Below are 23,758 nucleotides of genomic sequence, written 5' to 3'. Positions count from 1 at the left end.
TCAATTTTCCAGGAATAGCTAATTCCTGGAACTTAAGATGTATCTTCAAAAACCTTCACCAAGTGTGTACAATCTGACTAGTCTGTGGAACACCCATGGAATATATTAAAAGCCTGTAACCTGATTTAGGATGAACAATAGAGATATTTAGCCTTGTTAGGAAAATGCAAATGAATTACAAGGGAAATCTTCATTTGACTTTTGAGATAAGGATTGCATGATAGAGTTAGATCCTGCCAACACTTAGAATCTCTTCAATTAAGAAGCAGGGATGGGAGTAGGAAGGGGCAGGAAGTTGGGGGAGAGGGAAAACTGATCTCCATGGATTTGAGAACCTTGGATCCACCCCTATGTATTGAATGCAAAAAAAAAAAAAAAAAACAGCAAGGAAAGGCAAAACCAGGTGAGGATAACCGGTCCTTACTTCTTTGAAAAGATACTAGTTATAGTACATGTAGATCTTCACATTTCTACATTTAAAGGAAGTGTGTGTGTGTGTGTGTGTGTGTGTGTGTATGTGTGTTGATACAAAATGTAAAGATCAGGAGTTTTGGTGACAATACCTAGAGACTCTAAAAACCAGTTAACACGGAGCAAGTTTTATTTTGTAGAATTATGCAGGGAGATATTTTATTTTCAAGGTAATTTATGACATGTGCCCAAGTAACACAGATCTGCTTATCTAAAAGTTAACTTATAGCTCCATTTTTCACTGTTGTCATTATTGAGCATATGGGGAAAGTGTTTTGAATTCCAAATAGCATTCCCCCTAAACAATTTTAAATATCCTTCCCAATAATAACAATAGTATGGCGTACTTTGTTCATCTCAACAGTTATGTTCCTAAAATACGAATTACATTTTTATAACTCAAGTGAATGCTAATAGTCTCAAACTCCCCACTATGTAAAGAAATTAGGAGTATATGTTTTGAAAGCAGGTCACACAGAGATTATACATTATTTTCAATAACAGAAAAACTTAGGCACAAGAATAAATGAGTGGCTCGGAAACACCAGCAGGCAATTCTAGCACTGGGAGCGGATACCACAACTTTTACTTCCAGCCAGGACCATGAAAACTATACCAACTTCCCGCCCTAAAGCTGGACTTTAAAAAAAAATTATTTACTGTAAATTTTAAATGTAAAAAATATTTTTCTTGTCTTGAAAAGAAAAACTTTTTTTTACATTTAAAATTTATAGTCAATAATTTAAAAAAAAAAAAAAAGAGTCCAGCTTTGGGGGGTGGGAGGGAAGAGATAAACCACAGAACTTATATGCATGAATGCATAACCGATGGACGTGGACAACCAAGCTGGGGATCGGGTGGGGGGGTGATGGGCAGAAGGGTGTCAATGGGGGAAAAAGGAGAAACATCTGTAACAAAAATGAATTTAAAAAATAAAACTGAAAAAAAATTTTTTAAAGACTTTTTGTCCTCTAAGGCATTGTTTCCAACACAAATTCCCTGGGAAATTACTTCAGTTGTGTACTTCATCAAGTCCTATGTTGACCTAGCCTTAGTTAATAAACAGCTTTTGTTTTGTTTTATTGCTTGAAAAGTCTCATCCAACACTTCTCCCTGGCAGTCAGGGGAGTCCAATCATCCAACCTGCCTGCAGCATGTAGATTTGCTACTTTTTAACTCAAGGATTAGCTTCGCACCTGGGGAATCTTTGGGTAGCATCAAACCCACCCTACAGAATTCTGCGATTAATTTCACTTATGAATTTAAAGGGTTTACAGCTGTCTTCACAGTTAAATAAGGATTTACTGAAATGCTGCCCTCCCCAGTGACAGACAATTTCCCCACCAGCAGGACTTCTGTACTCCCAGAAGTCGATGGTTTGACCAAGGAAGATGAAATTAGCACACACACACACAAAACATACCATCTGAGACGTTCAGAAAATGCAGATCCACGGGGAAATCGTAGAGCATAAATTACTTTGAGGTTTTTGTGTTTTTTCTAGGTCTTAGTTGGAGAGATTTGTGTTCTTTCCCATGCACAGCTGTGGGGTCTCTGGGGGAATTTCTTGCTCTTTTTCATTTTTGCATATCAGCCCAAAACCAAGATCTAAGCATCAAATGTTGTACCCATATGATGTGGGTGGATTTTCCAAAGGATGCTAGACTGAAAGTTGATTAAAATCCAAGGTGGGCGTTCTAACAGCGAGGCAGCACCACGTGCAGGTAGCATGATGAGGGAAGAAACAACGGAACAGGTGGGGTCGAGCGCTTTATTTTGTGCTTGTGTTTGTTGTTATTGCTGCTTGTTTGTTTAGTTCTCACTCTGGCTCTAACTGTTTTTATAGACTTGGCCAAATAATTGGAACTTTTGTTGTCGCAGTTATACTGGTGAAATAAATATTTGGTACGCAAATAAATCAGTGAACAAACCTGAGATTGATCTTTGCTCTGTCACCTCGACCAAGTGATTTGGTCTATACTCCTTTATTTCTTTGTCTTATGAGGTAGTCTAAATAAACTCTAAGATTTATTCTGTTTCCAAATAGTAGTGGTGAACATTTGCAGATCACTTACTATGGGTCGGGCACTGTTCTAAGTACTTTCCTGTACCAACTACTTTAATCTTCACAAATACTTGGAAAGTAAATAATAGTGCTAGCTGAATTTAACAGACAAGGAAACTAAGACAAGGAGGTTAAATAACTTGTCCAAAGTCATATAACTTATAAGCGGCAGAATCAGAATTTAACAATAAAGATCACTCTAAACTTTGTGCTTTAACCACAGTCTATGCTGCCTCACTAAAATGCTATGGGGAAAAAGAAAGAGAATTTTTATGTACTACACCAAACTAGATCTTACCAAAATATAAATATTTTATTTTATACAAGGAATACATTGACCATATCTTTGAATTTCACCCCAACCTTGATGCTTTCCCCCTTCCAAAAGCCAATTTTATCTCTTGGTACCCACCCTTGATGCTCTCTCTCAGTTTCACTGCCTTTGGTTTTTATCCTGGGTCTCTGCATGTGGCTTGGGGATGATGGAGAGAGGGCGTTGCCCATCATTAGAAAATAAACAGAAGCAGAGAGTTGAGAGTTGTGCTTTGGGGATGCGTAGAAATGTCCCAGGTGTTAAACAAAAGTCCAATGGGAAACAGATCACACATTTGAATTAGAGTAATTAGGAGGGCTTATTTATAAAGGAACGATTTATGCGGAATTTAAGGGAACCACTGGGATAATATACCAACCTGGGGTTAGTAGCAACAGAACTGTTACCACCCCCTTGGGCTGAAGGAAAGAAGTGCTTGCCAGAATCACGGAGGGGACAGTTTGCTGAGCAGCCACCTGTAGGGGAGCAGCATCCTTGGAGGAAGAGGCATAGCCAGCGGAGGCCACCCTGAGCAAGGACAAGGATTAAATACCTCACCTCATTTTTCTCTCTCTGATCGCCTCGAAGGCTCCCCACTGGCCAGATCCAAGAAAAAAAACATTAGGCAAAGGAGTCAGTTTGTGTAATCCACACAGATGAGCTTCCTGGGGAAAGGACGTGGGGTGAAAGAGAATGGAGAGTATATGGGGAGAAGTCAATGAAGACAGCTGGCAGCTCTATATCAAGCTGGTATGCACAAGAGAGCTGCTGTCGGCCCAGGGAGGTTAGGTTTAGCCACAAAGAAAGTTTGAAATCCAACAGGTAGCTCCAAACCATGTGTCCAAATCCCAAGAGCCCTTATACTTACCACATGGCTTGGTGTTATCCTCTAAACATCTATTTTGTAAGTCATTTGATGTTCTAGTCTAAGACTCAGAAATCAAAATATTATACTTTTTCCTTAAGAACATGGTCTAAAAATTTCAATTAAGGAACCAATGCAACTTTCATCAAACCCACCTCTCCAACAGACACTTCCCCAAGTGGCAGGATAGCGTATGCACTAGTTTTTTCATTAAAGTACTGAAAACTTGCAGAGAATGGAAAATCTTCTGCATTCCTGTGGCCCTCATCAACAAAGCACCTAGCAGCAGCTTCATATCCTTTATATTCAAAGCACCTTTCCATCCTTTTATTAGTTATTCCCTTCATTATCTATTCAAAGTAGAGCAAGGTTGTTCTGTTCTGTTTTTTTTCCCAATTAATAAACCTTCAGGGAAAAAAGATTAGGTGACTGATTAAGATCATGTGGTGGAATAAAGGTGGGAAGTGGAAGAAATCTAGGAATCTACTTAATGTTAAACAGCAATAGTACCTCAAGCAGCAGCTTCTGACTGAGAGGTCAGGAAAACCCACCGGAAGCAAAGACACTGATAAGGAGGCCGTGTGATCAGGAGGCCATGGGGATGCATGAACTGAGAGATGATGACAGTGTGGGTTAGGCATTACTCCAAATTGTGCTGCTTTCTGACCAGAATCCCTCATGCTTCCAGCTCTCACACTCAGTTGTCTTCTCTTAGACAAATTCTGGGTCTCTAGTTCCCATGTTCCTGTTTTCCCTAGCAGCACCCCTTCCATCTTTCCTTCCTTCTCCATCCATCATGTCAACCACCTTCTTGTCGATACTCCCAACCCCTTTGCTTGTTAGCCCTTTTATTGCAGTTGTCTACCGAAATCTAACCCTGGACCAATTCAGCCATCTACCACCTCCAGGATTTTGTCTAGGTTTATGAATACCCCTGAAGAAAATGACTCCACAGTAAGGTCAGTACAACTGTAAATTTTTGTGATGGTTCCTACACACAACTGGTTCCTTCCCCACTACCAAACAATTTTTTTGAAGTTTCCCTAAATTTCCAACCCACAACCTTTCCACCTGCGAGCTGTCTGCAGAGTTTGCCTTCCTCACAGGCAAAACGTAACTGGCTAAATAAAGGGCTCCATATGGAGCCTGCTTTGCTTTCTGGTGCAAACTCATGAACATGCCTGAATCTATACCTATATCCTCTTAATTTTCTCAATTCATTAGAAGGAAGGGTCCCATCATCTTAAGGCTACTTGTTATATAAATTCCATTTTCCACTCCAAACACCACCTTCAAGACCTTGATTCTCTCTTTATCACCAGTATCTTTTTTGTACTGGCTTTCTCCCATCATCATTTAAACACACTCAATGTTCCCCACCTTAAAGTCAAAACAGAAAGACTCCCTTGCAGTCACAAAAAGCATCCCCTTGTAGTCCTGTATCTCCTCCACTCTACTTCCTTTCCCCATCCCAGACTCAGTCTTCATTTGATTTAATCTTTTGGAAGGATTTGATCATTTTTAAGGCACTCTCTTCCCTTGGCTTACATGATATGGGTTCACCTATTCTTTCTTTTCTTTTCTTTTTTTTTTTTTTTTTTATCCTCACCCGAGGACATTTTTCCATTTTTTGTTCAGGTAGAGTGGGAGGGAGAGAGAGGAACAGAGAGAGAGAGAGAAACATCGATGTGAAAGGGACACATCGAGTGGCTGCCACCCACACGACCAACCAGGGCCGGGGACAAACTGCAACCGAGGTAGTGCCCTTAGCGAGAACTGAACCCGGGTCCAGACCGCAGGTCGACACTCTAACCGCTGAGCCAAACCGGCCAGTGCTCGCCTATTCTTTCTTTAACCCTTCCAATTACTTCTGCATTATGGGCTCCTCCTTAAATGCTGGTGTATTCTCTCTGAGTTCCTTTTCTCTTGATTTTGTCTATACTCTGTTTGGGCAATCTCAATCCTCACATGGCTACAAATTCTCAGTATAAATTCTCACCTGTACTGATGGTCCCCAGTGCATATGTATCTCAAGCTCCAATTTCCCTCTTGAGAATCAGATTCACATATTCAACCATCTTCTGAATATCACTAATTGATTGTCCCACTGGCATCTCAAGTTTATTATGACTATTGTGTACTCATCACTTTCTCCCAAACCTACTCTTTCTTTTGTATTCATTATCCCAGTGAACGGAAGTGCATTTTGCTTCTGGATATCACACCTTAGTCTCGAAGTTCTTTAAGGCAAGAATTACAGTTGTCTACCAAAATCTAACCCTAACTAATGTGCTCACCACTGTTCATCCAGCACTTAGGGCAATGCTTAACACATAATATGGACTTAGAACACACTTAAGGAATGAATTCATTGTTCTTTACTCTCTTTTATCCCTCATAGCTAATAAATTACCAAGCTCTGTCAATTATTTCTTCCAGTACTCTTTCAGTGCTTATTATCTTGGACACTAACTTAGTTCAGGCCACTATTATTGCTTTGATAGTCTTTTATTTTTTTTTTCTTTATTGATTTTAGAGAGAGGAAGGGAGAGGGAGAGAGAGAGAGAAATGTCGATGAGAGAGAACATCGATTGGCTACCTCCTTCACGCCCCTCACTGGGGATTGGGCCTACAACCTGAGCATGTGCCCTGACCAGGAATTGAACCAATGACCTCTTGGTGCATGGGTTGATGCTCAACCACTGAGCCAAACTGGCCAGGGCTCTTTGCCTTTAATCTTCTTCCCTATAGCAGAGACTATTAATCACACCCAATAGCCATACCCCCTTCTTCCTTTTGGTAACGGAACTGGGCAGCAGGCCTCCCGGATAGAGCCCACAGTTTCCAACCTCCCTGGCAGCTCCATATAGCCAAGCCACAATGTCACCTGACCAAGGAAGCTGTGGTTAACAGCCTGAGAACGGAAGTGAAATGTGCACCTGCTGAACCACATCTTTAGAATGGAGATGTGTGTCCTCTTCTCCCCCCTCTGCAGTCTGGATTTAATGAGCCACAAGATAAAAGGAACCCTCTGTCCCTGGCCGGTTTGGCTCAGCGGTTGGAGCATCGGCCTGCGGTACAGAGAGACCCGGGTTCGGTTCCCGCTAAGGGCATGTCCTTCGGTTGCAGTTTGTCCCCAGCCCTGGTCGGTCATGCGGGTGGCAGCCACTTGATGTGTCCCTTCACATAGATGTTTCTCTCTCTCTCTCTCCCTCCCACTCTATCTGAACAAAAAAATGGAAAAATGTCCTCGGGTGAGGATAAAAAAAAAAAGGAACCCTCTCCTGCTTTTTGTCAGGGCAAACTTTTAAGTGAGAGAGAACGAAATATTCTTTCTTGTGGAAGCAACAGTTGTTCGGCTTCTGTGAAATCAGCCAAACCAATATCCTATTGATCCCTTTTCTCTCCCAACCATATTTTACCCCCTGCAATCCAGCTAAAAGGATTTTATTATGTTGCAAATCTGATTAAGTCATTGCTTCTTGTCTTATGTATTTTTATAACTTGCAGAGGACTTAGTACATGATCTTACTTATAGCAAGCATTCACTAATATTGATTGTTGATTGATAAATTATTAAGTTCACTTTCTTATGGTACCTAAATTATAAAATTTAACTTTTAATTGGATGCCACATCACCCCTAACTCTATTATCTCATGACCAGTGTCAGCAATCTTTCCGATGATGAGACTTACCACAAAGAATAAAATTACTACATGTGTCACTGGTCACATTAAAAGCAAGGAAAGAATTAGCAAGAAAGATGGAGGAGGAGAGATAACAACACAGAACTCTTTAGTTAGAGGTAGTAGAGAGTCATTAGAAATTATTTATACTTATTAGGAAATATTTATACTTGTGACCATTACACATTAAGTCATGTCTTTAGGTGTTGCATTTCTGCTAGGAAGATGATCATTAAAAATTTCAATTTCAATTAGGCTAATATTTGTTGAGTCCCTAATATGTGCCAAGGACAGTGCATAGAAAAATTTCCTAAAATAGTTGTGTGAAGCTCTACTTGCCCTCCAGAGAAGGTTTCTAGACTACCAGAGGCTTGGCAGGCTCTTCCAGAACAAGACCATATTTTACAAGTCCTTAAAATTAATCCTGCCAGGTTCTAATCAGCTCAAATCCTAGAGTTGGGCTAAATGGGGATAATGTCAGAAACTTCATCAAGTTCAGAGCTACCTCCTCCCCTAAATGTATGTTTTTAAGAGCTTCACTGTTTTTACTCCTAGTATAAAATATCTTAAATTTGATAGCTAAGAGTTATCAGTGAAACTCTATCATAAAATGCCATCGATAATGCAGTTGTTTTTCAGAAAGCACTCCATTACACTTGTCACTTAGAAATAAAAGCCACATTTTTGTGTGACACACAGAACAGATTGCACCAGACAAATAAAGGCACCTGGGCCACGGATGGCTTCAGCTGGGTTCTTGTAATTCCTCATTATTTTGTTCTCTTACTCTTGTTCATTTTCTCTAATTCAAATTTTGCACCTCAAAAAAATTAATCTAGAAGTTAAAAGGCAGTGAGGATCATTTGGAATCCGAAGTGTTCTTGTTCACTGTGAAGTTTTTAAGTGATATTTTTGTTATTTTCCCCCCGGACTGTAGTTCACAAGGTAGAGAACAAAGCAACACGTTTTAAAGCAATGTAAAAAACCAGCACGCTTTTTAAAAATTAATCTCATTTTTAAACCCACTAAAGTTTTAAAATACCTGTTAACCTGAACAGAAGAAACACCTGAAGCCTTGAGGCAGAGTAGCTTTCTGAAGGTAAAAAACACATTAATATTTCATGTGGAAGGAATTTTTCAAGGTGCATACCAGTTCTCCAAACCAGGGAGATAGCTCACATTCACCTCCAGCACAGGTCTTTGAGTTCCATTTTGGGGGAAGGGTGTCGGGTAAATTCTAAACTTTATATCCCTGCTTCCTTGGTCAGCAAAAACATCATACTCTGAAGACAATATAACTGATAATAATAATAATAATAATAATAATAAATTGAAAATGTTTCTTAAGTGCTACTGTGTGCTGGGCTCTATATTAAGTACTTTATCTGAATTATCAAGTTTATTTTTGTTTTCCTTTATTGATTTTAGAGAGAGAAGAAGGGAGAGGGAGAGAAGATAGAAACATCGATGAGGGAGAACATCAATTGGCTGCCTCTTACATGTCCCCCCGTGGAGATCTGGCCCACAACTTGGGCATGTGCCCTGACCAGGAATCAAACTGGCACCTCTTGGTGCATGGGTCGATGCTCAACCACTGAGCCACACCTGCCGGGCATGAATTATCAAGTTTTTAAATTACATCAAGCCTTTGAGATGGATGCACTTGCCCTGTGAGAAAATGGAGGCCTAGAGAAGTTATTTGTTAATGTTACACAACTAATAAGTGGCAAAGTAAGGATTTAAACATTTAAAAAAATTAATAGACTTTTTTAGAGCAGTTGTAGGTTCACAGCAAAAGTGAGTGGAAGGTACGGCAAGTTCCCATATAACCCCTGCCCCACCCACACATGTACAACCTTCCTCGCTATCAATGTCTTCCACCAGAGTGATTCACTTGTGATAATCAATGAACCTACATTGATACATCATTACCGCCCAAAGTTTATAGTTTAAATTAGGTTCATTCCTGGTGTTCTACATTCTATGGGTTTGTATAAATGTACAATGACATATATCTATCACTACAGCATCATGCAAAATAGTTTCACTGCCTTAAAAATTCTCCGTGGTCTGCCTGTTCATTCCTCCCTTTCTCTAACCCCTGGTTACCACTGATCTTTTTACTGTCTCCATAGTTTTGCATTTTCTAGAATGTCATGTAGTTGAAGTCATACAATAGGTAGCTTTTCAGACTGATTTCTTTATTCAATAATATGCATTTAGTTTCTCCATATCTTTTCATAGCTTGATAGCTCTTTTCTTTTTAGCTCTGAGTAAGATTTTATTGTCTGCATGCACACTGTTTACCCATTTACCTACTGAAGAACATCTAGGTTGCTTCCAAGTTTTGGCAATTCTGAATAAAGCTGCTTAAACATCCATGTGCAGAGGTTTGCATGGATGTAAGTTTTCAACTCCTATGGATAAATACCAAGGAGCATGATTGCTGGATTATATGGTAAAAAAAATTACCAAACTGTCTTCCAAAGTGGCTTTACCTTTTTGCATTTCTACTGGAATGAATGAGAATCCCTGTTGCTCCACATTCGCCCCAGTATTTGATGGTCGGTGTTTTAGATCTTCACCTTTCTAATAGGCATATAGTGGTATCTCATAGTTTTAATTTATAATCCCTGATGACATATGATATGGAGCAACTTTTCATATGCTTTTTTTCCATCTGTGTATCTTCTTTGGTAAAATGTCTATTCAGATATTTTGCCCATTTTTAAGTTGGGTTGTTCATTGTCCTGTGTTGAGTTTTAAGAGCTCTTTATATATTCTGGGTAACAGTTCTCTACCAGGTATGTCTTTTGGAAGAAACTTTACAACTAATACCACAGAAATACAAAGGACCATACTAAACTACTATGAACAATTATGTGCCAATAAATAGGATAACCTATAAGAAATGAATAAATTCCCAGAAACATTAACTTATCAAGATGATAATAAAGAAATAGCAAATCTGAACATTCCAATAATGAGTAAAAAGATTGAATCAGTAATAAAAATTTTAAAAAAAACCTTCAAACAAAGAAAAGTCTGGGACCAGATGGCTTCACTGGTAAATTCTACAAAAAACTTAAAGAAGAATTAACAAGAATTCTTCTCAAACTCTTCTAAAGTTGAAGAGAAGGAAACATTCCCAAACTCATTTTCTGAAATAAGCTTGATTCTGATACCAAAGCCAGATAAGAACACGACAAGAAAAGAAAACTACAAGCCAATATCCTTGATGAACATAGATGGAAAAATCCTCAACTAATACTGACAAACCAAATTCAGCAGCACATTGAAGAATCATACACCATGATCAAGTGGGATTTCCCCCTGGGCTGCAAAGGTTATTCAATATATGCAAATCAATAAATGTGATATACACATTAATAGAATAAAAGATAAAAATAATATAGTCTCAATAAATGCAGAAAAGGCAATTGACAAATACAACATCCTTTCATGATTAAAAAAAATAAAACACACTCAACAAATTGGGTATGTAAGGAACATATCTCAACACAAAAACTGTCATATATGACAGGCCCACAGCTGACATTATACTCAAAGGCCAAAGGTTGAAACCTTTTCTTCTAACATCAGGAAAAATATCAGTGTGCCCACTCTTGCAATTCCTATTCAACATAGAAGTCCTAGCTAGAGCAATCAGGCAAGAAACAGAAATATAAGACATACAAATTAGTTCAGCTGGTGTGGCTCAGTAGTTGAGCATCAACCCATGCACCAAGAGGTCACTGTTCAATTCCCAGTTAGGACACATGCCCAGGTTGTGGGCCCGATCTCCAGTGGGGAATATGCAGGAGACATCCAACTGATGTTCTCTCTCATCAATGTTTTTATCGCTCTCCCTTTCACTTCCCCTCTCTCTAAAATCAATAAAGAGAAAAAAAAAAGACCTACAAATTAGAAAGAAAGAAGCAAAATTATCTTTATTTGTAGGTGATATGATCTTACATATAGAAAACCCAACCAACTCCATCAAAAAACTTTTAGAACTAATCAATAAATTTAGTAAAGTTGCAGAATAGAAAATCAACATACAAAAATTAGTTGCATTTCTATACACTAACAATTAACTATCTGAAAGTTAACTAATGAAAGAAATCCCATTCACAATAGCATCAAAAACAATAAAATACTTCGGAATAAACTTAACCAAGGAGGTGAAAGATCTGCACCCTGAAATCTACAAGACTTTGATGAAAGAAATTGAAGACGATACAAATACAGGGAATGATATCCTGTGTTTTGTGAATTGGAAGAATTCATATTGTTAAAATGTTCATACTACCCAAAGCCATCTATATATTCAATGCAATTCCTATTAAAATCCCAATGGTATTTTTCCACAGAAATAAGAAAAACAATTCTAAAAATCATATGGAATTTTTTTTAAAAACCTGAAAAGGTAAAGCAATTCTGAGAAAGAAGAACCAAACTGGAGGCATATCACTTCAGAATTTCAAACTATACTGCAAGGCTACAGAGACCAAAACAGTATGGTACTGACAAAAGTAAAATAGACACATATACTGGTGGAACAGAATCTAGAGTACAGAAATGAACCACACACATATGGTCTACTAATATTTGACTAGGGAGCAAAATAATTAATAAATAATACTACAAAAATAAACTCTTGTGTTTTGCATACTCACAATTTTAAACCTACTTTTGCCCTACCCTGTAAATAGTCAGTGCTTTATATAAATTACCCTTTAAGCATCGTTTCACTGCATCCCACACATTTTGTTAAGTTTTATTTTTCATTTTAATTTAGTTTTAAAAATATTTTATTTCTCTCGAGATTTCTTCTTTGATCCATGCATTATTTAGAAGTGGGTTGTTAATCTTTCGTATACTGAGATTTTCTAGCTATCTTTTTGTTATTGATTTCTAGTTAATTCTAGTATAGTCTGAAAACATACTTTGTATAATTTCTATTCTTTTAAATTTGTTAAGGTGCGTTTTGTGGTCTGTCTTGGTGAACATTCCACATAAGCTTGAAAATAATGTGTATTCTGTTATTGTGGTATAGATTATTCTATAGATACCCATTATATCTAGTTGGCTGATGGTTCTGTTGAGTTTGATTGTATTCTGATGGATTTTTCTGCCTGCTAGATCTGTCTGTTTCTGAGAGAGCAATGTTGAAGTCTCCAACTATAATACTAGATTCATCTATTTTTCCTTGCATTTCTATCAGTTTTTGCCTTATGTATTTTGATGCTCCATTTTTGGACACATATACATTAAGGATTATTACATTTCTTAGAGAATTGACCCCTTTATCAGTATGTAGTGCCCCTCTTTATCCCTGATCATTTTCCTGACTCTAAAGTCTGCTTTGTTTGAAATTAGCTTTCTTTTGATTCATGTTATCATGGTAAATAAAATATATTTTAAAATTCTCTCTTAACCTAAGAAAAATTACCTTAGCATTTGTTATAATCATTTTTGGTCTTACTTTTATTGTGTATTTATTTAATAAGGTAGTTATATAATAATATGATAATGATAATAATAAAATATACCTAACATTTTTCCTCTGAACATTATACAGTAAACAGTTTATTGGTTGCTGGTATATGGTCTTCATAGCCATTGTGGTAGGCAGAATAGTGGTCTTCCAGATGTTCATATCCTAATAGGCACCTATGACTATGTTATCTTATATGGTGAAAGGAACTTTGCTGGTGTGATCAAGTGAAGGACTTTGAGATTATTGTGGATTATCTAATCAGCTCGGTCTTTAAAAGTGGAGAACTATTCCCAGCTATGGTCAGAGGAAGATGTGAGTGACCACAGAAGAACATGGTCAGCAACATTGCTGGCTTTAAATGTGGAGGAAAGGAGTCATGAGCCAAGGAATATGGGTAGCCTCCTGAAGCTAATAAAGGCGAGAAAGAACAGACTCTCTCCTAATAATGTAGACACTTCGGGACATTATTATTTTTTATTTTTATTTATGTATTTATTTATTTTTAAATCCTCACCCGAGGATAGTTTCCATTTATCTTCAGATAGAGTGTGTGGGAGAAAAAAAGAGAGAGAGAGACATCGATTAGTTGCCTCCCACATGACCCTGGCCAGGGTTCAGGACTAACTGCAACCAAGGCATGTGCCCTTGACTGGAATCAAACCCACCACTCTTTGGCCCAAGGGCTGATGCTCTAACCACTGACCAAAACCAGCCAGGGTGACACATTTTCATTTATTTTTATTTATTAAAAATTTTTTTTTCTTTATTGATTTTAGAGAGAGAGGAAGGGAGAGGGAGAGAGAGATAGAAATATTGATGAGAGAGAACATCGATTGGTCGCCTTCTACGTGGCTCCCACTGGCGGCTTGGCCCGCAACCTGGGCATGTGCCCTGACCAGGAATCAAACCGGCTACCTCTTCGTGCATGGGTTGATGCTCAACCACTGAGCCACACTGGTTAGGCGACATTTTTATGTTTGATGTCGTGTTATTTGGGCTACGCTTTGGTGTTGTGCTCATGGAATACTCCTAGTGAGTTAGACTGAACAACTGAGCAGAGAGAGCATAACTCAAGCAGAAAAACAGAATAAATAACTAAACCTACTATAGTTTAATTTTATAGTTACCTTAGTTTATGTCTTCTTTTGACAAACGTTTCTGGAACCAACCTCACACATGCCCTTTTCATAGTGTCCTGATGAATAGACAAAAGTCATGATAAATACTGGAAGGTGACCACAGTAAAGTGGGGACAGGACTTCTCCGAAGGCACAGTAGTCACTTCCTTCAAGGTGAACAGCCACATGTTGGTTGATCAGACACTTGACTATTGATACCGGCAAGTTTGAGCTATTAGTAATTAATTGTGAATCAATGGATTATTATATAGCCATGAAAATTATGACGCATATTCATTTTTTATAGATGTTGGTATAAAAGAAGATAGTAGAACAGTATGAGAATATTAGCCAACTTTTATTTGGAAATTTTTGGAAGAATATTTACCAAAATAATTACAATGGCAATCTCTGGGCAGTAAGCTTTCGGAAGAGGTATTTTCTGTTTGCCTCAAATAACAATTTTTTTACAATGACTGTGAAACATTTGTACTATAAAAAAGACACAAATTTCTAAACATATAAATAACACCAATGTGAACTTTCCAGAGTCAGATTTCCATTAGTAGGCATGCTGGGAGCTCCCCTGGAGCCTCAGAGCTGGTCACCCCATGGCAGACAACAGTAGGAAACTGGCCTAACTTGAAAGATACAAGACACTTTTCTTATCAAGACATTCAGAGAACCATTCAAAACTTCATCAATTAGAATTGATTGCGCCATCTGCTTTTCAATGACCCCCTCCAGGGATAGAAAAGACTTTCACTATCCTAGCCTTTGCTAAGCAACTATACAAAGATTTTTTTAAAATTAGCACCTTGCTAAATGGAGGAACAGATATCATTCAGGAACCAATCCGGAGTTTTACCAGCACAAGGCAATGTTTAAGAAAGACTTAAAACTGGAAGCTAATGCCACGTCTCATGATGCTCAGAATGCCTGAGTGATTGAGAAATTTATGAAGAATACCGTATTTTGCCTCATCTGTAACCACCTGTCAAAGAGCATGCCTGCATTGCAATCCTGGTGTATTAGGCTTGAAGTTAGTCCTTTGACCCCTGAACCTATTGTTGCACATGTAGCACATGCCGTACAAGGAGAGAAAGTTGACATAAGTGAAGATGGATTGAAAGCACTTGTAATTCTTTCCGATGGAAATATGTGAAGGGCTCAAATGTCTTGCAGAGCAGCTCCAAAATGGTTTTGGGGATGGGGTCAGGACAGACACCACTCCAAGTCTGACTTTGCCAACATTCTGGCCTTAAAGGCCCCAAGACCCCACCAGAGCCTATAGAAATATAATGAAGTTGAAAATTCTGAAGAGGTTGACATTACATGAAATCCTTGTTTGTACATAGAATTGACTTTCCATTATCAGTTCAAATATTGATCAAAATGGCAAATATTGATCAAAACTGTCTGTTGATACCAACAAGAAGATTCAACTGAGTTCCTTCATTGCTGCTTTTAAAGCACCAGGAATGTGATTGTTGGAGTAGAATAACACTTCTAGCTACAATTCACAGGCTCTAACAGTAGTGGAGAATATAAAACAGTTATGTGATTGAACTATAATCACCGAAAATTGGGAAACAGAATTCTAGGGTTGAGTTGACAGAATTTTTTATAGCACTGCTTTTGTGGTATAGTGAAGCTAGATTGATGTTCAGGTATTTTATTGCATTGCTTATTTGTCTTTTATAGTAAAAATGACAACAAAAGCTTTTGTTAGTCTTAAGGCTTTTACTCCTCAATTGCTTAGATAAAGAAAAATTGACTTCCCCTGGCTGGTTTGGCTCAGCGGTTGGATCGTCGGCCTGTGGACCAGAGAGTTCCGGTTCAGTTCCCGCTAGGGGTACGTACAAAAAAAGAAGAAAAATTGACCTAACCCATGTCGGTCTAGATATACAGCTTTCAAATCTAATATGGTCAAAGTTTGTTATTAACATCTTCAAAATTATGTTTAAAAATATAATCTTGGTGTTGTTTATATTTACTTTGAAATAGGTGTTGCTAGATTTGTGGCCAAAACTATTATATAATAGACTCATTTATCGTTTTGATTTCTCTCCTTGATGTGGAAGAATTACTGGCAGCCTTCTAATTGTGGCGGTAAAGGCAGACAGAAGAAACTTGTATGATAAATATAAAACACAACTTACCTTTAAATGATACCATTTGATACTAGTAATTATACAAAAAGCACTTATTTAATACAGGGCACTTGAGATAATAAACCTGATTCTAAACCTGTAACTGTTGAAAATGAAGGATGTTTTGTACAAACTTAGCAGCTTATTTTACAACAGTTATATTGCACTGATGTTAGTGTTCTACCTAATTTTTTTTAAAGCAGCTTTCTTGTTGTTTCTATCATGTATGACCTTTCTTTCTTAAGGGAGGCAGTTATAAACAGACCGTCCTACTCAATACGCATCTCTATCTGGCCTTCCCAGGATGAGGATCACAGAATGACCATTCCTGGATACTACTAAACTCTTCCTAGGAAGTTTCATAAACATGTTAAGTTCATATAATATTGACAGGGAGAAATCTTATTTCACCATCTATGATTTCTGTATATTTTATGGGCTAGCAAAGATATCTTCTGAAATGTGAAAACTAATAAATAGCCAAGCAGAGAGTCTCATATTTCAAGATACCCCTTAAAATTAAAATTTGCTAATTGATTCCGGCCCAAATAAGCATCACTAGTCTCAAAAATATATGATTGTCAGTGGCCATTTATACTTTTAAAAATATATGCTAAGTAAAGTTGGAAACTAAATTAGTGTCTTTAAGTGCTTGGTGCGTAATTGGTAAAGTTATAACACAAAATGCCATCTCAACTGCCAGGAACCCCAAAGTATTTGAAACAGGGTCTCAGGCAAGAGATGACAAAAATGTTTTTGTGGGAACTTTTTGCTTTCCAACAACCATCAGCTCATTTAAAGTGGTTTTACATTTCAACACCTGCTGAGAAAGAGTGCTAAACAGCAGTTAAAACTGATGGGTTAACTGTTTGCTTTGTAGACACCAAGATAGTGATACAGAGCACTGCTGTTGTATAGTGACAGAGGGTGTTGGGGCCCTCTCTCCACGGTGTCCTGACCCCAGCTTTCCTTGGGATGCTGGAGATGGACAGCTAGTGCCAGGTCTGTGCTGAAAGAATTCTCAGGAGCTCATGTAAATAGTTAAAATCACGACACACTTGATCTAAATTACTAAGGGACCAAAATTTGCTTCCTGCCTATGGATGTTCTACAGCCCCAATAGAAGTCTACTTTTCAACTTCATAAGTATTCGCTTCTCTTCAGTAAACTATAATTATAATAATAATTATTAAAATTTTGGGGCTTATTCTTTGCTAGGTTCTGTGCTAATAATGGGGCATGCATTATTTATCCTGCGTTTTCACACCACTTAGATGGGTGCTATTAGTATCTTCATTTACATGTATGGTTTCGCCAGTTTCCATTTCACACAGTGACTAAAGTGGTGAAGTCCAGTATTGAATCTGGGCAGTCAAACGCTCTTAACAGCGATTCCACCAACCACTCCACTCAATAAAGGAAAAAGTATTCATCATCCTTGAAAATTTTACGGATCGTAACTATGCCAATTCTCTATTCATCACTACCAACTAAGTAACCATATCATCTAGGAGCCTCTCTCTGTTCTATAAAATGTCTCATTCTTGCCCTAGGCATAAACACTGAAGAGTGGGAAGGGGGGTTGCACAAAGAAGGGGGCCTTTTCTCCACTGGAGAGCTGATTAATTTACAATTAACAAAGGCTAAAGGTCCCTTTCTGAAACTTTTGCTTGGGGGCCTAGAATTAAAACTTAGTCACTGAATTCTGTCTCCTGTGTGGGGATGAAGATCCATCACTAGACAAATTCTAACTTTCTAGATCTCAAGTCTCCTCTCCACGGCTCAACTGAGACAATCCCTGACACGGAGTTTCAACATGGAGCCTCTGCCCCAAGCCATATGTACTGTATAAGCCTTTTGTGCTGATTCTCAAAACTTTATCTTTTACATTTTAGCTATATATTATGAAAACATTTAAACATACAAGGAAGATGGAAGTATTTTAAAAATAGTGCAATGGATAGCCATACATCTGTCATCCAGATTCAACACTCATGTACCTACTACCTACATGTTAACATATTTGGGCATAGTTGAATATATATATTTATTTATCATGGTCCTTCACCACTGAATACTGCATTGTACATCTTCTAAGAATAAGAACATTCTCTTATGTAGTCATATACCATTAATACATCTAAGGAAATTAATAATATTTCCCTAATATCATATAATACGCAGTCCAAATTCAAATTTCCCCATTTGTTCCAAAATCATGTTTTATGGCTGATTTTTTAGACCAGTAGTAAGACAATTATATGCATTGCATATGGTTATTGTGTCACTTTAGTGGTTGGTTTGTTTGTTTGTTTTTTTAGAAGAATCTTCCCCCATCCCTCCCCACCTTTTTTTAAACAACACCATTTTGAACACACCAAGAAGTTCTTGTGTAATGTTCCACATTCTGTATGTGTTCTGTCTCTTACTATTAAGAGCCACTTAACTTGATTCTTTAGCTTTTATATTTCCTGCAAACTGGAAGTTTAAGAGCTTGAACAGATTTCAGTTAAACATTTTTGGCAGGAATACTTCGTAGGTGATGCATTCATGCTTGGAGGACATGATGTCAGGTATGTCATTCTTTCTGATCTAAGATTGACCACTGATTATGGTAGCAACAATGAGATCTTTCCTTTATAAAGATATTTCTTTCTTTTTGAAACTAGCAAGAAATCTGTCAGATTATACTTTGGCACCATTGAAATATACTATTCCACTACATCTTTTCACTTAATGGCTTTATAATCCATTAATGATCCTTCTGTTTACCATTTCATCATTATTGATTGGCTTTTATTCTTTCATAAAGAGGTTGAAATAATTAGTTTTCTTTGTGTGATCATGACACCAATTTAATAAGTTCATGGGTTTTCAATTTTGGGTTTAATTCCAATTTTAGGGGTTTTATTTTTTTATTTTTGAATATAAAAAACACTCATAGAGATCAAAGTTTAAAATATATGTAAAGGTATATACCCAAAAGAACGGAAAGACAGGACTCAAACAGCTATACACCCCTGTTCATAGCAACATTAGCTACAGTGAAAAATAGCTACAGTGAAAGCAACTCAAGTGCCCATTGATGGATGGAGACACAAAATGTGGTACATACACACAATAGAATACTATTCAGTCTCAAACAGGAAAGATAGTCTGACCTATAATACAATGTGGATGAACCTTGAAGACATTATAAGTAAAATAAACCAGTCATAAGAAGACAAACACTGTATGATTCCACATACCTAGTACAGAAAATTCATAGAGAGAGAACTAGAAAGATGGTTGCCAGGGGTTGGGGGAAGGTAAAAATAGGAAGTTGTCTAATGGCCCTGGCTGGTTTGGCTCAGCAGTTAGAGAGTGGGTCCGCAGATCAAAGAGTCTTCAGGTTGGATTCCGGTCAAGGTCATGTACCTCGGTTGCTGTTCTGTCCCGGCCCTGGTCTGAGTCCTGCAGAAGGCAGCCAATTGATGTTTCTCTCTCATATCAATGTCTGTCTGTCTGTCTGTCTGTCTCTCTCTCTCTCTCTCTCTCCCTCCCTCCCTCCCCTCTATCCGAAGATAAATGGGAAAATATCCTCAGGTGAGGATTAAAAATTAAAAAAAGAAGTTGCTTAATGGATATAGTTTCAGTTTCAAGATGAAAAGAATTCTGGAGATTGAATACATAACAGTGTGAATATAGTTAACTCTACTGAACTGTACACTTAAAAGTGGTTAAGATGGTAAATTTTATGTTATGTGTATTTTAACAATTTTTTTAAAAATTTTAATTAAAAATAGTCCGACCAGGGTGGCTCAGTGGTTGAGCATTGACCCATGCACCAAGAGGTCACCAATTTGATTTCATGTCAGGGCACATGCCCACAACTATGGGCCCAATTCCCAATGAGGAGCATACAGGAGGCGACCGATGGATGCTCTCTCTCATCGATGTTTCTCTCTCTCTCCCTCTCTCTAAAATCAATAAAGAAAAAAAATGTTTTAATTAAAAATAAAAGTATATGGAAAGAGCCCTGGCTGGTTTGGCTCAGTGGTCGGTTGGAGCATCAGCCTGAAGACTGAAAGGTTGTGGGTTTTATTTTGGTCAACGGCATGTATCTGGGTTGCAGGTTTGATCCTTGGCCCCTGTTGGGGTCATGTGGGAAGCAACCAATTGATGTGTTTCTCTCACTTTGATGCTTCTCTCTCTCTCTCTCTCTCTCTCTCTCTCTCTCTCTCTCTCTTTCACTCTCTAAAACTCAATGGAAAGAGATCCTCAGATGAGGATTAACAATAAAAGTGTAGGGAAAGAGCCCAGGACAGCATGGCTTCACTAGTAAAATCTACCAAACATTTAAGAAATTAATACCAATTCATCTTAAATTGTTCCAAAAAATTAAGGAGGAGGGAACACTGCCAAATTCATTTCACGAGGCTGGACAAGGACACTACAAGAGAAGAAAATTACAGGGCAATAACCCTGATGAACATAGATGCAACAGTCCTCAACAAATACTAGCAAAGCAAATTCAACAATACATTGAAAGGATCACACACCATGATCAAGTGGGATTTTTCCCTGGGATGCATATTCTACATGTGCAAATCAATAAATGTGATTTAAAGAAGGAAGGATAAAAATCATATGATCACCACAATAGAGAAAAAGCATTTGCTGAAATTCAACATCTGTTCATAAAAACTTTCAACAAAGTATAGTAGGGATGTACCTTAACAAAATGAAGGCTCATATGACAAACCCACAACTAACATCATACTTAATGGTGAAAGGTGGAAAGCTTTTCCTCTAAGGTCAGCAATAATACAAGGATGCCAATTCCATTCAGTACAGTACTGGAACTTCTATCCAGAACAATCAGGTAAGGAACAGAAATAAAAGGCATCCAAAGAGAAAGGCAAGAGTAAAATTGTCTCTCTTTTTTTTTTTTTTTTTTTTGAGCTGGCATGATATTATATATACAAACCCCTAAAGATGCCACAAAAAACTGTTAGAATTAATAAACAGAGAATGTAAAGATGCAGGCTACTACAAAATCAACATAGAAAAATCAGTTGCAGTTCTATACACTAGCAAGGAATTATTTGAAAAAGAAAGTAAGAAAACAATTCCATTTATGATAGCTTTCAAAGAATAAAATACTTATGAATAAATTTAACCAAGGAGGTGAAAGAGCTACACACTGAAAACTATAAAACATTGATAGAGGACTGAAAAACACACAAATAAATGGAAAGGTATCCTGTGTTCATGGATTAGAAGAATTAATATAGTTTAAATGTTCATACTACTCAAAGAGAACTACTGATTCAATGCAATCTCTATCAAAATTTCAATGGTATTTTTACACAGGAATAAAAAAAACAATCCCAAAAATTGTGTGGAACCGAAAAAATCTCAAATGGCCAAAATAATCTTGAGAAGAACAAAAGTGGAGGCATCACACTTGCTTATTTGAAATTATACTACAGAGCTATAGGAATCAAAGCAGCATGGTTTGGTATAAAAACAGATATATACAAAAATGGAACAGTATAGGTAGCCCAGCCCTGGCTGATCTGGCTCAGTGGTTAGAGGAATGAGAGTTTGATCTCCAGCCCCACCTGGGGTCATGCAGGAGACAACCAATCGATGTGCCTCTATCACATTGATGTTTCTTTCTCTCTCCCTCCTTTCCACTCTATCTAAAAATCAATGGAAAAACATTCTCGGGTGAGGATTAACCAAATGAAGAAGAAGAAGAAGAAGAAGAAGAAGAAGAAGAAGAAGAAGAAGAAGAAGAAGAAGAAGAAGAAGAAGAAGAAGAAGAAGAAGAAGAAGAAGAAGAAGAAGAAGGAGGAGGAGGAGAATAAATAAATGATTGACCTTTATTACATTCAACCAAATAACTTTTAAGTTAAATATATAAACAAAATTGAGGGAGTGTGTAAGGAGATAAAGCTGAGACTGAGGAAAGTTATCTGAGCTTCTCAGACTTCTAAGCCATTGGGCTCCTTAGATTTCCTTCTTAGAATCTGACTTTTCTAGAAAATGGTGAGATCCATACCAATTATCACTGAACACAGACTCAACCTTTGTATCTAAAGGATACAAAGGATACAAATTAAACTAGGAGGTTTAATTATTCTGTTAAATTTGGAGAAATAGGAGATTAAAGACCTCTTCAACTGTTAGGCAGAGCCATTGTTCAGAATGGAACTTGTCACTCATTGTGATGGACTGTCATCCGTGTGCTGCCTTCTTCCTTTGGAGGTGTGCCAATTATAGTATACAGAGAGGAGTAATACTCTATGAGATCCCCAACCAAGGAGTCTGAGGATACAGAGAACAACTAAGAGCTTTTTATGATTGTTGAACCCAAAGAATTAAATTTGTCAGAACAAATTGTAATATCTGCTACCCCCCTTCCCATAATAAAAGATTTTTTGGGGGGTTCAAGTGTACATGAGTCTACAAAGTATAAAAAAAGGAGAAAGAGAGGGGGAAACCAATGCAGCAATTTTGTCCAAAGGCTGAGCTTACACTCTATGCTCACTATGTTTGGTGCTAAGAAAGAGTTTTCTAACAGTCAGCCTGTGTTATAAACTAGGCCAGAGCACTTCATTTTGGCCCTTGGGAGATTAACCAGCCACTTGAATGCTGATTTAGTGCTTAAAGGACCAAAGACTTTAAAAGTCATGGGGCTGTAGCTTGCAGAGTTTTTGAAATAAATCTTCCAGGAAGCAACGCCAGGCAGTGCAGCTCATATATTTAAAAGGGCCAAGGTTTGTATTCATCTCAATTAATTACTATGAATTCCAGAGTAAGATAATGTCTTCAAATTATAGTATACTTTCCTCCTGCAAATTTTTGCCTCCAAAAGAACTATCTACTGGAACATTCTTAACCCTACCACTTTAATGTAAATGCATGTGCTTCCCACCCCAATAGTGCAGTGGACACAAATGCCATAGTTTGTTACAAGGCAAAAATTGATTGACAAATGACAGTAAAGGAAATGTTTGTTAATGGTGTTGAAGTTAAAGATTACTCTTTTTGCACCTAAGAAAAATTTCTGTTCTGGTCTTTGCAGATAGTAAAGGAAACTTATTTAAAATCTCATTAAAGACCCATCGCCACATCACATAAGCTTAAAAGAAAGCTTAACATATTAATTTGCAGAACAAAGCCAGCCCAAGCCTACAAACAATCCATTAGCACATTTGGCAATGCAGGGCTTTAACACCCAGTTATTCCTACAACCTCAGGAAGCCAGGGCCTTATTGCAGCCTCCCCCCATCCTCACCCCACCCCCAACCTCTTTGCACCTGGACCCGGGTTTTGTGTGTGTTATGAAGAGGGTTATTTTGCCTTGGAGAGAGGAGGACTTTCATGACTTCAAACATGGACATTAGATCAAGTTTTTATCTTCTCCCATAATCCTGTCTTTGATGTCACCAGACTGAAACCTCTCAGAATAGAAAGGGGGAGATGTGAAAAGAGGCCTAGTTAATTTATATGTTTAAGTGCTGCTGCCCTAATTCGCCTGGGTAGCATTTTCATTGTCTTCTGCTTTGCATCCTAAAGGCAGGCTTACACC

At 37.7% G+C, this 23,758-nt stretch overlaps 1 pseudogene; it reads left to right on the top strand.

Annotated features, from left to right (window-relative positions):
* LOC118629296 overlaps nucleotides 1–15,510 on the top strand; it is a 30,524-nt pseudogene extending 15,014 nt beyond the window's left edge.
* Nucleotides 15,511–23,758: the final 8,248 nt, after the last annotated feature.

This window comes from Molossus molossus, unplaced genomic scaffold, assembly GCF_014108415.1.
Source record: "Molossus molossus isolate mMolMol1 unplaced genomic scaffold, mMolMol1.p scaffold_m16_p_14, whole genome shotgun sequence".
Taxonomy (NCBI): domain Eukaryota; kingdom Metazoa; phylum Chordata; class Mammalia; order Chiroptera; family Molossidae; genus Molossus; species Molossus molossus.
Note: the sequence above shows the minus strand (reverse complement) of the source record. Positions and strands in the feature narration are given on the sequence as shown.